General features: G+C 39.7%; 1 protein-coding gene across 2 annotated transcripts in view; it reads right to left on the bottom strand.

Annotated features, from left to right (window-relative positions):
- STARD13 (StAR related lipid transfer domain containing 13) overlaps positions 1-15,000 on the bottom strand; it is an 899,357-nt gene that overhangs the window by 361,004 nt on the left and 523,353 nt on the right. The window lies entirely within an intron of this gene.

Raw genomic sequence — 15,000 nt, forward strand, 5'->3', positions numbered from 1 at the left:
GAATTGCTCTTCCCAGCCGCCCTATCAGGCTATTGAAACTGTTGAGACCTGGCCAAGGTGCTGAAGTATCTTTTCTCATTTGATAGATGGTACAACAGCTAGAATGATGATCCAGTGGGCATATGTTCTGCCCCTAGCTGAACATAAACGTTTTTGTTTTTGTGTGTTCCAGGACATACTCGTATCTAAGCACCAATAAGTGAGCCTGGTGAAACTGACATGATTCATTATCAAAAAAGCAAAAGATTTGTTGTGACATAGGTAAACTTACATTATATTAATCAACCCATATTAACAAGCTTACATTTACAAACATTATACATCACATATATATCCTACAATATAGGTAACATTACCCAGCTTATTCAATTCCTGTTTTCTCTTAAACCTCATTCCTCATCTAAAACATTTTTCACACAAGATTTCTAGTAACTTTTTTTTTTTGCTTTTTTCCCAGAATTAAACTAAACAAACCTCATCATACATCATACCTCAGGGGGCTTCTTACTTGAGTGCACAGCTACACAGTTATCCCACTCCACAAGGGGATCCAGATCTTGTCTCCTGAACCTGACTGACTTCTTTGAATCAGTCTCCAGAGCTGTGGATGAGGGTAAAGCAGTCCATACAGCCTATCTGGACTTTGCCAAGGCCTTTGACACCATCCCCCACTCTGGAATCATAAATAAACTTACTAAGCTGGGCATTAATCCCTCAATGGGTTGCCAACTGGCTTACTGACAGAACCCACACTGTAAAAGTAGCTGACTCCAAATCCAGCTCCAGACAAGTGGCAAGTGGAGTACCTCAGGGTTCAGTCCTGGGACCTCTCTTGTTTGGCATCTACTTCTCTGAAGTACAGGCCAACACTAAATGACTCTGGCTAACAAAGTTTGCAGATGATTGCAAACTGGGAGCCATTATTGAATCCCCAAATGATGTCGATACTCTACAAAAGGGCCTTACAGAAACAGATGCTTGGTGCCAGAGCCATGGTCTCAAGCTCAATGCCAAGAAATATATAGACATCCCCTTTGGGAAAAAACATGTACCCATTAATTACCACATAGGTGGCAGTACACTAAACACAGAAAGTGTGATAAGAGAGTTAGGGACACAGGTGGACAGTGGTCTCACTTTCAATAACCACATTGCCACAACAGTCAGGAAATCCTTCTATGTGGCACACCTCATCACTAAGGGCTTTTCATCCAGAAAAAAGGAGGTCATTGTCCCACTGTACTCATCCCTCATTAGACCCATTATAGAATACAACGCCCCATTTGGTATGTACCTCTCAAGACATCTGCAACAACTGGAAAGGCCGCAGAAGTACCTCACTAAAAGAATCACAGGCCTAAAGCAGATGCCCTATGCTGACCGCCTTAAAAAACTCCAGCTATACTCTGTCGCATATCGTCTACTCCAAGGCGATCTCTGCTTAACATACAAGGCCATGTCAAACCCAGAGCTGTTGGACATGTTACACTTAAAGAAATCCCAATCCCTCAGAGCCACACACTCCAGGGATCTAAACCTTGTCATCACAATAAACAAAATATGCTGGAGGGATAGGTTCCTGACCCGGAGACTCCCCAGACTCTGGAATAGACTGCCCATACATGTCAAGCAGAGCACCACTATGGCCCTCTTCAAAAGGAACCTTGATGATTGCATGGGAGAAAGGAAATTCACCCCGGGGATTATGTCAGTCGCCCTGCTAGACAGGGGTCCAGGGAAGTAAATAGTGTGGGAAGAAATAGCCAGGGAATTGTTATGGCTAGGCTTGTATAGGCCCTAGGGCCGATAGCCTAGTACCAACCTATGAACCTATGAACACTACAAAACATAAGAGTAAAAAAATGTTGTAATGAGAAAAACATAGAACATATGTTTCAAAGTAGAGTGCAATGAAAAACAATAACACAAGCTGGAGAAAGTATGTGAGGAAAAACTCAAAAGTCATATTGTTTGTTACATAGATTAGCATGTGATAAATGAGATGTGAGCCAATTCTAATTAGATATTTAGTAGATATTACAGATGACATGATTAGAGACAGTGAGGGGAAACTGATATCTTAGTACGAGAGATGGTGTTCCTATTATGGTTATAGAAGGAGGAATGACGGACACAAGGAAATTATAAGAAGACTGCAGTGTAGGGTGTCTTCGGGTAGCTTAGGTGAGGAGGGAGGAATGAGGTAGAGGAAAGGTGTGCACTGATGAATTAAATAAGGTAAGACAGCTGTGAAAACAAAAAGGAGAGGAGTAGGAGGCTGAAGAGGATTATAGCAATAACTCACACCTGGGTGTGGGTAATACGGGATTTACCCACGGTTGGCGTGGTTTGGTCCCGAGGGTTATTGCTATTATACTATGACATTATTTAAGAAAATAAATAATTACTTTTCTTAAATAATGACATTGTATAATGCCTCTTTGCTGCCCTTCCGCAGCTGGCTGGTATCCGTGGCAGTTCTGATGTACTGCGCATGCCTACGCAGTACATCAGAGCTGTGGCCAAAAGCAACGGAGAAAGCAAGGACTTTTTCCATTAGTATAAGTCTCTTTTAAAACACTGTCTCGCTATGTTAAAAGAGTTTAACATAGCGACACAGGTTTAAAAAAAGCAACGGAGATCTCCGTTGCTTATTTTAAAGCTGTCTCGCTATGTTAAACCCATTTAACATAGCGAAACAGTAAATAGCAACGGAGATCTTGCTTTCTCCGTTGCTTTTTTTTTTAAACCTGTCTCACTATGTTAAATGGATTTAACATAGCGAGACAGGTTTAAAATAAGCAACGGAGCTCCGTTGCTTATTTTAAAGCTGTCTCGCCATGTTAAACCCATTTAACATAGCGACAGGTTTAAAAAGCAACGGAGAAAGCAAGATCTCCGTTGCTTTTACACTGTGTCGCTATGTTAAAGGAGTTTAACATAGCGAGACAGCTTTAAAAAAAGCAACGGAGATCTCCGTTGCTTTTTTTAAACCTGTGTCGCTATGTTAAACTCTTTTAACATTGCGAGACAGTGTTTTAAAAGAGACTTATACTAATGGAAAAAGTCCGGGCGACCGGACCTTTTTCCGTTAGTATAAGTCGATTTACAACGTGCACGCTGGCCAATCAGTGTGCACGTTTTGGAATATTAATGGGGGGTCATGGTATAATGTGAAGTATGACCTGGGTTGAAAGGGGTGAGTGAAAATTAATAAGTTCAGCCAGGATTGCAACAAGAGCAGGTCCAAGATTTTGCATTCTTTTAGGGTGCATTTAAAAGTGGGTAAGTTAGAAATAGTTCTGGTGGTTATAGGTAAGGAGTTCCATTTTTTTGATATTGAGTATGAGTATTGGCTTTGGCCATAGGATTTATTTGGTTTATTTATGGTGAGAAGTTGTTTGTTTTCTGATCTGAGAGTTCTGTTAGAGAAATATAGGCTAATTAAAGGGGTAAGAGCTGGGCAGGCTCATGGTTTGTATATGATTTTATTTATTGTTATAAGTTGAATGTAGGAGAGAGGTGGAGGGGGAATTACAGCTATCTAACGGTATGCAGAGCTTTGCAGTGATGCGTAAAGAAGGATGAATTAACAACAAACTAGACAATTTTGTTGTAGCAGCTTTCAAGTTAAATTTTTTTGGAGGAATGTAAATTAGTTAGACTTGGTGCTCCATAGAGTAGGGAGGGCAAAAGGTTAGTTTTGGCTAGAGTAATTTTTGTTGGTGTGCTCAGAAAATGATTGTTAATGCATAGCATGCCCAGTTTTAGATGGGTTTTCATGATATTCCTTTGGAGGTGGAGGTCAAACTTAAGATTGTCATCCATTATGACTCCTAATAGTTTAGTATGGTAGACTAATTCAATTTCAGTGCAATTTGCCAAAAATAATTTGAAAGATGCCAATATATTATGCAAGCCAGGAAGAAATAAGAAATAGAAGGCAAAGCCTCTGTTAACTGATGAAAAGAAATCACTTCAGACAATAGTACAACCCAGACTTATATACCAACCTTAAAATGAACATGTTCAAGGGGGGTTTAATACTTAATTTGGTAAACCCATTATGTCATCATTAATAAGCAGCTTCAGTTTCAAATCAAATTTAAATGAATGTTTACAGCGAAGCATGTTACACTAATAAAACAGTTTCAATACATAACAGATAAACACATTCAGAAAAATCACTAAAAATCTGATTGTAAAACATTTACTTTCCATAAAATAGGTCCTTTTCAAAAGACACATATTAACAAACTTCTACCTATTCACAGTAGTAACGCTCTTATAAATTAACAGCTCTACAATGCGGTTTGTTAAAATGAATATTAGGGAAAAAGAGATGCACTGAGTTAATTCTAACACATATTTCTACACAATTCGTGTTACATTCAAAAGAAGGAATCATTAGTTAAGAATTTGCTGATCTTTTGTTGAAAAGAGAACTCAAATGGGTACATTCTGTTAAGGAACCACCAGATGGCACTAAAAACACACAGAAAAAAAACTAAGCAGTTAATTAAAATAAGAGGAAAAAAGCTAAGCAGTTAATTAAAAAAAGTGTGGTAAGCTTTCAAAGAATATGCCTGTCATTAGATCAAAAATACACCCCCATACATACTTATCATATGGTTATGTGACTAATTCACATGATTTTGTTTTACTTTACTTAAATTCAAGCCACCTTTGATATCTTACAGGTTCATTTATTTTATTTATTTTTATTTTACATTTGTTGACCGGGATAGTCCGACTGGATGCATGTCCATTTTCAGCGGAGGCCCGGGGAGAAAAGCTCCAAGGGTAAGCAGATACAGCATTACATAATACCAGCATTACATATTACAAACAGACTATTTACAGAGATTACATAAGTAAGCAAGTTAAACAAGTTCCACAGGTTACAGTTAATCCTGAGCACAAGTCAGGATTAAATTAAATTACACAGTAAACTGGTTAACAGATTTGTACACATTCTAGAGAGAGAGTTAGCCAGGCTTGATACATTGACATAGCCAGTTAAGTGACAAATGTTGTTTGAGTCTAGTTTTAAATTGACCTAAGGTGGAAAGTAAGGTAATATCAGCTGGAAGAGAGTTCCAGGATCTACTTACAGAGTTTGCAAAGTGAGAATCACCGGCTGTGTTATTAATTTTGCTAGTCTGAATTAGTAGTTTGTTAGAGGATCGAAGCGGTCTAGGATTGTTATAGGGGGTGATAATATTTTTAAGTGCAGGAGTATTGTCCGGATTATAGAGGATTTTATAGGCCATAATCAGTTGGTTATACTGGATTAGGCTGGGTAGTTCAAGCCACCCAAGCTGATTTAGATTGATGCAATGATGTGTCCTAAAAGGCAGCCCAGTGGCAAACCTGGCAATGTGGTTGTAGCAAATTGAGAGTTTGTTAAGGACATTCTTGTTTAAATTCGAGAGTAGATGGGATGCATACAGAAGGGTTGAGAGAAGGTGAGAGCGAGCTATGGCAATTTTAGCTGGAGGGGTTAGGAAGGCTTTTATTCTGTAAAGTGACCCTAGTTTTTTATTGATGGTTTTGATAGTTTGGTTAACATGTAGGTCAAATTTTAAATTATTGTCTATGATGACACCTAATAGTTTTGTAGATGGGTCAGGGGAGATTATTGTGCCATCATTCGATTTTATGATAAAGGTGAAAGCGGTAGACCTACGTGTTGGTGAAAATAACAGCATTTTAGTTTTTTTTGGGATTTAGGATCAGACGATGTTCAGAAAGCCGGTTTTCTATTGTATTAAAGGTGGTCTGGGTAGCTGACCATAACTCTACTGGAGATGTGGCTGAGCAAATCAGAGTAGAGTCATCAGCATATTGGATACAGCTGACTTTTGGGATGACAGTATAAAGGTCGTTAATGAAGATGGAGAACAGCAAAGGCCCTAGTATAGAGCCTTGTGGTACTCCAAGGGTGTTAGGTAGAAGGTTAGAGAGTTTGTTCTGCCAGAGGACAGCCTGCTGTCGACCATTCAGGTAGGATTGAAACCATTGGAGGGCTCCAGTATCTAGACAGAATGTTTGCAGGGTGTGGATAAAAGTTGGTGATCAACCATATCGAATGCCTTGGAAAGATCCAAAAAGAGGGCTGAGGATATATAATTATTGTTGCGATTATGGTTTATGGTGTTAGTAAAGGCTAGGAGGGCTGAAGTAGTGCTGTGATGAGGACGGAAGCCATGCTGAGTGTCTGCCATAAGGAGATTTTGGATTAGGTGGTGCATGAGTTGTCTATGAATACATTTTTCCATAATCTTTGCAAGTGGAGAGAGTATAGCTATTGGCCTATAACTGGAGAATTCAGTAGAGCTGCCTCCTTTGTGAAGTGGGATTACATAGGATATTTTCCAGATGGTGGGAATTTTAGCTTCTACTATGGTTCGATTGATTAGTATTGAGACGGGGTAATCAATAGCATCAGCTGATTTTTGTAGGTACTTGGCAGGGAGTTGATCAGCAGAAAGTGTAGTGGGTTTTAATTTTTTGATCAAGGTACGATTAAGTGAAGTGGCGAATGGTTGGAAGCTGAACGCAAGTAGGTTTCTAGGGGTGCTACTTTCAGGACCAGGGGAGCTAGGAGGTAGTTGGCTAGCTAGGGCTTGAATTGTCTCAGTAAAGAATTGGTTAAAACTATCAGAAACATCTTCAGGGGTTTTATCAATAGTAGTAGCAGGGATTGGGGTTGAAGTTTGTCCAGGATGTAGTAGATTATTTAAACCTGCCCAAAACTTCTGAGGGTTATTTTGATTTACTGTCTGTAAATTACAGTAGTATTGTTTTTCGTCTTGTAAAATTGATTTTTTGGTTTCGTTCCTGGATTGCCTGTATTTAATGTGATCTTGAGGGTCTTTAGAAGAACGCCATAAAGCCCATGCTTTGTTTCTAAGGGTAATTTTGAGTTTAGACTCTACAGAAAGCCATGGTGCAGTTTTTGCCTTGGTTCTCTTTGAACGAACAGGTGCATGCAAATCAAGGATCTCAAGGAATTTGTTGTTAAAGTATTCTACTGCTTCCTCTAAGGGGAGGTGTTTTAGAATAGACCAATTACATGAGTTTAGTTCTTGTTGGAATTTGGCAGGGTCAAAGTTTTTATTGTTTCTAACCTTTCTGAGTAAGGGTTGTTGGGAATTAATGGTTTTGTGCTTAATTACATATGTGAGAAGGTGATCGCTTAGGCCACTAAGGAGGGTACCAGAGGTGTACAGTTGGGGGTGACTGTTTATGAGTACCCAATCAAGTATACTTTCTTTTTGGTTGGGTTTACCTATCCTGGTAGGGGTGGATATGATGTGTGTAAATGCATGCAGGTTAATATGGGTGGTTGGGGATTCTGAGGAACAGGTGCCCCAGTCTATGTTAAAGTCTCCAAGTAGTAGGGTTTCTTGGGGGTAGTGACATGATAGCCAGTGCAGGATATCTTCAAATGTAGATATATTGTTACCTGGGGGAATGTACATACAGATGATATTAATGCATTTATTTTTATTAAGTTGCAATTTGGTGGCAAGAATCTCTGAGTTATTAATCTGAGGCGGTTGTATTACATCTATGGTGACATTCAACTTAGATTTATAGAGTACAGCTACACCACTCCCCCTTCCTCGAAGCATGATCCAGCCTGTGTATGTTGTACCCAGGTGGTAACACTTCACTGACTTTAGTGTTAGGTTTTAACCAGGTTTCAGATAAACAGAGAATCTCAGGGGAGTGGACATCCAGAAGTGCATGCAATTCATGTACCTTGTTATTAATGCTTCTAATATTGAGATGACAGACTAGGAGAGAGTTAGTTGGCCTATTAATTGTAGGTTTGTAGCTTAGATTACAAGTAGAGGGGGTATGTGTATCTGAAGTGAGTGGACCAAGGTTGGGGTGAATATCACCACCAAGTATTAGGTTGAGTCTACACTTGGTGACGAACTTCAGGAATTTGTTTATTAGTTTGTGGTAGTGTTTGGATCTACAGCTAATGTGCCTGGGATTGAGATGTTGATAGACTGAACAAGATGTTGGATATGATCTGGTACTGTAAGTATGGTTGAAGGTGGAAGGATTTACAGCTGGGGTGATAGTATGGCCTTTTGGGACCTGAAATCCTGTGAGAAACTGGTTTTCATACAAGGTAAGGAGGTATGGTGTGAACAAGAGGGGTAGTAAAGAGGAGTATATCATTATCTGTGATTCAGCTAGTGAGTTAAGGAACTGTTTTACCTGGTGATGCAACACCAGAAGATAGAGTGGTGAGGTAAAGGTACTGGAAGGGGGATGGGAGAATGCCAGATGAAAGCTAATAGGTGCTATTAAAATGTAGGTAGACGAATGGGGGTGGGTGGAATTATCCCAGATGAAAGCAGATAGGATCTAGAAAGTGGGGGAGTGGCTATAGTACTATAAATTTAGAGGTACTGGGGGCGGGAGAAAATTGGGGGCAGGGAGGGGAGCGAAGAGAGCCCGAGCGTAGCGGGGTGAACGTAGCGGGGCTATTGCAGTTTACAAGGTTTCCTAAGGGGTCCTAAAGCTATAAGGTAAGTATTACAGCTCTAATATAAGAGTCAATTTACTTCAGTTACAGGGGAAGGAGGCAACCCCTCAAGTAGAAACAAAGAGCCCTATGGTTGACCAATATGGTGACCTGCTTAATTACAAAGCGCTATAAGTGAAAGCTTAACAAATGCTTTTTGTGTGTGTAACCTACTCTGTTTACATGTTGAGAGAAACTGATTGAAGTCCTGTAGACACCATTTTGTAGGGAACTGTAGAGTTCAATCTGTTTAAATGTTGAGAGAAACTGATTGCAGTCCTGTAGACACCGTTTTGTAGGGAACTGTAGAGTTCAATCTGTTTAAATATTGAGAGAAACTGATTGCAGTCCTGTATACACCGTTTTGTAGGGAAATGTAGAGTTCAATCTGTTTAAATATTGAGAGAAACTGATTGCAGTCCTGTAGACACCTTTTTGTAGGGAACTGCAGAGTTCAAACTAAGTCACAGCAGGTCAGCCAAGGGGGGAAGAGAGAGGGAAATCCTAAGCACCTAGATTTGAAAATGATCTCATAGGTGATTATTAGCCTAATGGCATCAAAGCCTTTATAAGCCTAGCCAATAGTACCCAGGATATGAGAATATTGTATCTTAAATATGGGATGGGGGTAGTATCAGGGTAGAGGGTCTTTTGTTGTTGTAGTTCTGAGTCATTTTACAGATTGCCTCTGTCCATAAGGGACATGGGCAGTACCCCAGGACTGAATTTATGGTTCCCAATCTATTTATCCAAATTCTTTTTGAAGAGATTGAGAAATGGGCTTTGTTTCATGAAGATGGGAAGTTTATTCCATAGACAAGGTAACCTTTGGGATATGAATCTGTCTCTCCAGCAAGTTCTGTTAAAGTCACAAATAAGGTTCAGGTCCATGGAATGCGTAACCCTCATATAAATTTTCTTGCAAATATGTAACATTTTCATGTTACATACTCATAAACTCAGTTCATCTTGCAAGTTTCCAGTTAAACAGCAGCACTAATGAATGCTAACACAGCAAAAGTGACTAAATATATTTGTTTAATTCATGTAACTCAAAACCTGCTATGAAAAATAATAAGATTACTCCTAAAACAACCAGCTACATGTGTTTCTGATTCAATTTTTTATTTTCTTTATTGCCAGTCATTGCTGACGTCTGTATTTCCTGCCTACTCTCTATAGTTTATCTTCCTCAAGATGTTACTTAGTGGAGGCCATATTTCAACATGATACTTAGTTGGGTGGGTCATTTCTCTTCAGGCAAGAACACCTCTTGGCTACCTAGACTAGCCTTTTCCCTTCCCCCATCAGGGAAGGGGTGGATTTTATGACAGTGTCCTCATACTGTGATTATGTATTTTTTAAAGCCTTAATATCTGCTGGTGGCACTCAAGGGGAGGTTAAGCAATAGGTGGTGTGTGGATAGTCAACCATTTCTAATGGTGATGTCACTTTCCAAGTTGACCCATCCCCATTTGTAAGCAAACCCCTTTTATAGACTCCTAGCCTGCACTGGAAATCATGTTAATATGCCCAGATACACGTGTTCCCATCCGTCCCTATATTACTATTTATTTAAGGAAATTATAGACAAAAATATATTTTAGAGATATGCAGGTTACTATCATCATCATCATCATCATCAAGAACCTCCTTTTCCCCATTTTTCTACATGGGGTCGGGGTGTCGTGTTAACTGCCACCATCTCACTCGATTCAGTGCCACACTCCTGCCTTCTTAGACACTCATGTTCGACTGTCGCAGATCTCCTCTCGCACAATCCATCCACCTCCTTGCTGGATGCCCTCACTTCTTCGTACCTTCTTACAGTCTGTCCCAAATCTTCTTCACCAGATTGTCTTCTGCTTTTCTACACATGTGCCCAAGCCACCATAATCTGTTCTCTTTGATCTTTTCTTCAATTGCAGCTACTTTGGCTTCTGCTCTTATGGCCTCATTTCTTCATCTGTCCCACAGTGTGCATTGTACCACCCTTCTCAGGCACTTCATCTCCATCACCTCTAGCTGCTTCATTTGCTCTTTCTTTGCTACTCAGCTTTTTGTACCATAGAGTAATGCTGGCCCTACCACTGTTTTGTACACCTTACTTTTCAGCTTCTTTGACATTCGTCTGTCATATACTACACCTGACCCTCTATGCCAATTGGCTGCAGCCCCTCTGATTCTAGCTTTGACTTCTTCATTCAGACTTCCCTTCTCCTCAACCACCCCTCACAGATACTTGAAGCTGTTAACCTGTCCTATTATCTTCCCTTCTATCCCAGTTCTCAGCTTCTTCTGATTTCTCCAAATTGCTGCCATTCATTACAACTGCTTTATTTGTACTCAGTTTCATTCCATGTGCCTTCCGTTTTGCATTCCATTCCCCTATCCTTTGCTGAAGTTCTTGCTCACTGTCTACATACCAGCTTTGCTGATCTGTCCCCTCCAACTTGTTTGCTAATGTTATCCATCATCAGGATGAACAGTAGTGGGGTCAAAGCTGAACCGTGATGCACACCCATTCCCACTGGAAACTCCTCTGTGAGACTGAACACTGTTCACACTTGAGTCATTGGCTCATTGTACATAGTCTGCACTAACTCTATAAATGTTTCTGGGACTTTGAACCACAGCAGGACTGCCCAAAATCAGCTTTCTTGGGACCTTGCCAGATGCTTTCTCCAAGTCTAGGAATGCCCAATTGGACTCTTTTCTCAACTCTAGTTTCTTCTCAACTATCTGTCTCACTACAAACATTGGGTCAGTTGTACTGCATCCTGATCTTAATCTGAACTGCTCATCTCCCATCTTACTTTCTACTATTCTGCGTATCTGTTTATCAGTCACCATCTCCAGAACTTTCATGCATAAGGGTAGCGCAGTGGTGCAGTGGTTAATGTTGTCAACTCACAGCAAGAGGTTCTCTGGTTCAATGCTGGGCTGCCTTCTGTGCGGAGTCTGATTGTCCTCCCTGTGTTCATGTTGGTTTCCTCTGGGTGCTCTGGTTTACCCCCACATTTCAAAGACATGTGTCTGAAGCATTTCTCCCAGGGTCACTGCTGAAAATAGGCTCAGTCTTAGACAGACTTTCCAGGTCAACCAATGTTAAATAAATAAATGTGACGGGGTTGATACTTATGTACTGCCCACAGTTGTGGATGTCCCCTTTGTTCTTGTACAATAGCACTAGTTTTGCTTACTCTCCAGTCATCTGGGATACACATTTCTCTCCACACTGCTATCTATCAGTACCTTCAGGAGACATTTCTCCCCGGTCTTACCCAGCATCTTTCATATCTGCTGTGACCTCATCCGACCCTGCTGCTTTCCCTGACTTCATTTTCCTTAGTGCTGTTCTTACTTCTTCTATAGTGGGCTCCTCCTCTTCTCTCATTGTAGGCTGCATCTGGTGCCGTACAGCTTCTGTGGGGTTTTCTTCATTCAGAAGCTAATGGTAGTACTCCTTCCATCTGCATTTGATGTCCTGTGGACTGGTGGGCAGGTTGTTGCTGAAATCCCTTATGAAGGGTGTCTGCCCTACTTTATCTTTCTGCCTTTGCCATGCAACCTGATATAGTTTCTTTTGCCCCTTACTGAGTCACTTTATCATTGTTTTTACAGCACAGTACTGCACTTCAGAAATCATCTGATTCAACAAAATCTATTTATTTGTGTGAACATATACTTGCTATAGATTTAAAGATAATAACAATGATTTGTATAAACCCAGCAATGGGCCTTTCTCATTCAAAAAATATATTTTTTCTGTTTTGGAATGCGTGGTGGTGACTAAATTTCTACTTGAATATAAAGAATTGTTGTGGCATTTGTAGTTTAATGTCAATTACTTTTCAGGTTTGTATGATACTTTTAATATAAAAGCTGTTTTTAGTTACTTTTATTAAGGTAGGAGAAGCTGGCTTTAACTATATATATTTTTTTCTTTTTGAATTTTTTGATATGTTATTATCTACTTATTGGTCATGGGAGCCGATTTGTGTTTTTATTTGTCGCATAACTTCAAGTTTTGTATTTATAGGTAATTTGTTTTAACTGTCTTCTGATTTTTCCAGTCTTACACTCTTCTCAAGACAAACATGTTTAACTTGTAATAAAGACCATTAAACATACTGAAGTTCACGAAAGAATCTTCACTAGTGTTTTTTGTTTTTGCTTAAGTTACACCATTACCCACTGCTGACCTTTGGAATTCTTTTGTGTACAGATTAGCACAGCATGAATTCTATGTTATAGCAGAACTCATGAAGAATGTGAACCTTATATGCATTAGAAAAAATCTGCAGCAGCTAGATATATATATATATATATATATATATATATATATATATATATATATATATATATATAAAATAGCCGACTGACAGCCAACTCAGCCTACTCTCACATCAGAGTACCTGAAAGTAAGTTATGGCTATTAATATGGTATTCCTTCATGAAAATGAGAGACCTTTACCCAGAGCCATGGTGTGATTTGATATGCTACACCAGGTATGATGACAAATGAATAGCTGAAATGGGGGCTACGATAGCTAGATGGTCAGGTTAACGGGACCAGAAAAAATAGTTCTGTAATTTGAACTGAGATGTTAGCTAGCAGAATAAGTGCATGCAGTAAACTGAAATAAGTCCGTAATAATTGAAAAATTGTTTTTGTATTTATTCTTTGTGTATTTATTTGCTAACCTGTTAGATGGGCTGACCATACAAAGATATGTTTTAGCCAAGACCTGGGTAAACATAATCAAAATAAAAACAGTACAGGAAAAAAGCTACTGCAGAATACAGAAATTATGGAGTTAGTTTGGCACTCAACAATCAAGTAAAGAATGATATGTGAGGTTATGAAACAAACAGTATATGAGAGAATAAGTGCCTAGTCGAGTGAGTTCAGTGTGTTACATGTGACAGAACTTAGTTGCCAGGTGGTCATTGGCAGAGTAGTTTGTCAAGTGAAAACACCAATATCCTTCAAAACGAACTTAGTTGTTGTACTTCTGTGCTCTACTTATCCAGTTCCGACTCATTCTCTGCATTTTATGGAGTGCGCTTTAGTGGGAAGGTTCAGAAAGAGAGCTACTCCTCAGGCCTTTCACTGGTTCTTGTCTCCTCCAGTGACCCCCTCCCCGCCACCATAAATAAGTGTGGATATTAGTATGCTGCATTTACGCAACATCAACATCTTCAACCTCACGTAATATCAGTGAGGTTCCTCAGGTTTCCTTGGGCCTCATAAGATTTATGGTGCGAGCTGATCAATTTAAAAACACATCCTCCCATCGCCTGCACAGGAGGACGGGTTCCTATCAGTTCGTCGAAACTTCAGCAGTTCGAACACCATATGTTCGAACTGTGATGTTCGAAAACTGATTATCACGAAGCCATGGAACACCAAATTCTTTCCCAGGGAAAGAATTCGGTGGGCCATTTCTGTGGCTTCGTGATTTTCAGCACTGTGGTGGAAAGTTACTGATTGGATTCAGGTAAGTGTGTGATTGTGTGGATGTTGGGGTTAGGACGCAGGTCAGGTGAGTTAGGGTTAGGGCACGGGTGAGGTGGGTGTGCGATAGTGACAGACTTTAGGGTTAGAGTGTGATAGGTGAGTTAAGGCGTGGGTCAGGTGAGTGTGAGATAGTGACGGACCTTAGGGTTAGGGTTTGGATTAAGGTAAGTGGATAGATAGTAGTGTATGTACAGTTTAGTGTAGGGTTAGATGTAGGATTTTAAGTGTATGTGTGTGGATTGCTGTTTTTTTGGTGTGCTTGTGTTGTGCGTGTGTTTCTTGGAACAGCATTTTTTTTTTCCCTGGGAAAAAAATCACTGCTCTAAGCTTTCGATGGTTTTGCACTTCGAGGTTAGAAGTTTGAACATATGGTGTTCGAACTTCTGCCGTTTTGATGAAATGATATAGACCCCAGAAGGACTGTTCCCTATGCTTCTGTTAGTTTTGCAATTATTTTGTTCTTTGGTGATCTTTACACAATCAAATCCATATATTAACACTGTGGATAAATTTGTTGCCTGTATGTTAATGCACCACACTGCTCCTGAGGCCTTTGTTGGCTTATCTTAAATAAAAGATGGGGAGATAGACCACAACGTCTGTCTCTCTGTGGCATAGACAGACTTTCTCCTCTTAACTTCTAGCTTTTCTTTACATTTTCTAAGTCCTTTATGCTTCACATTTTCAGCTCATGAGGTCTTCGACACAATTTTGTTATTCTGTTATGCATTCAGACCTACACATATATACTTTTTTTTGCCATACTATATTATTTGTCTTGATATTGTACCATTCTTTCATTTCCTCTCCCTTTTCTACAGTTCGCAGGTAATATTTATACTTTACAATGTTTTGATTTATATGGCCGACCACAAACTAATCACCATGGAAATTCACATCTCACCCACACCCCCTGCAACATCTC

This window comes from Protopterus annectens, chromosome 5.part1 (genome assembly GCF_019279795.1).
Source record: "Protopterus annectens isolate FY-2018-M chromosome 5.part1, PAN1.0, whole genome shotgun sequence".
Taxonomy (NCBI): Eukaryota; Metazoa; Chordata; order Ceratodontiformes; family Protopteridae; genus Protopterus; species Protopterus annectens.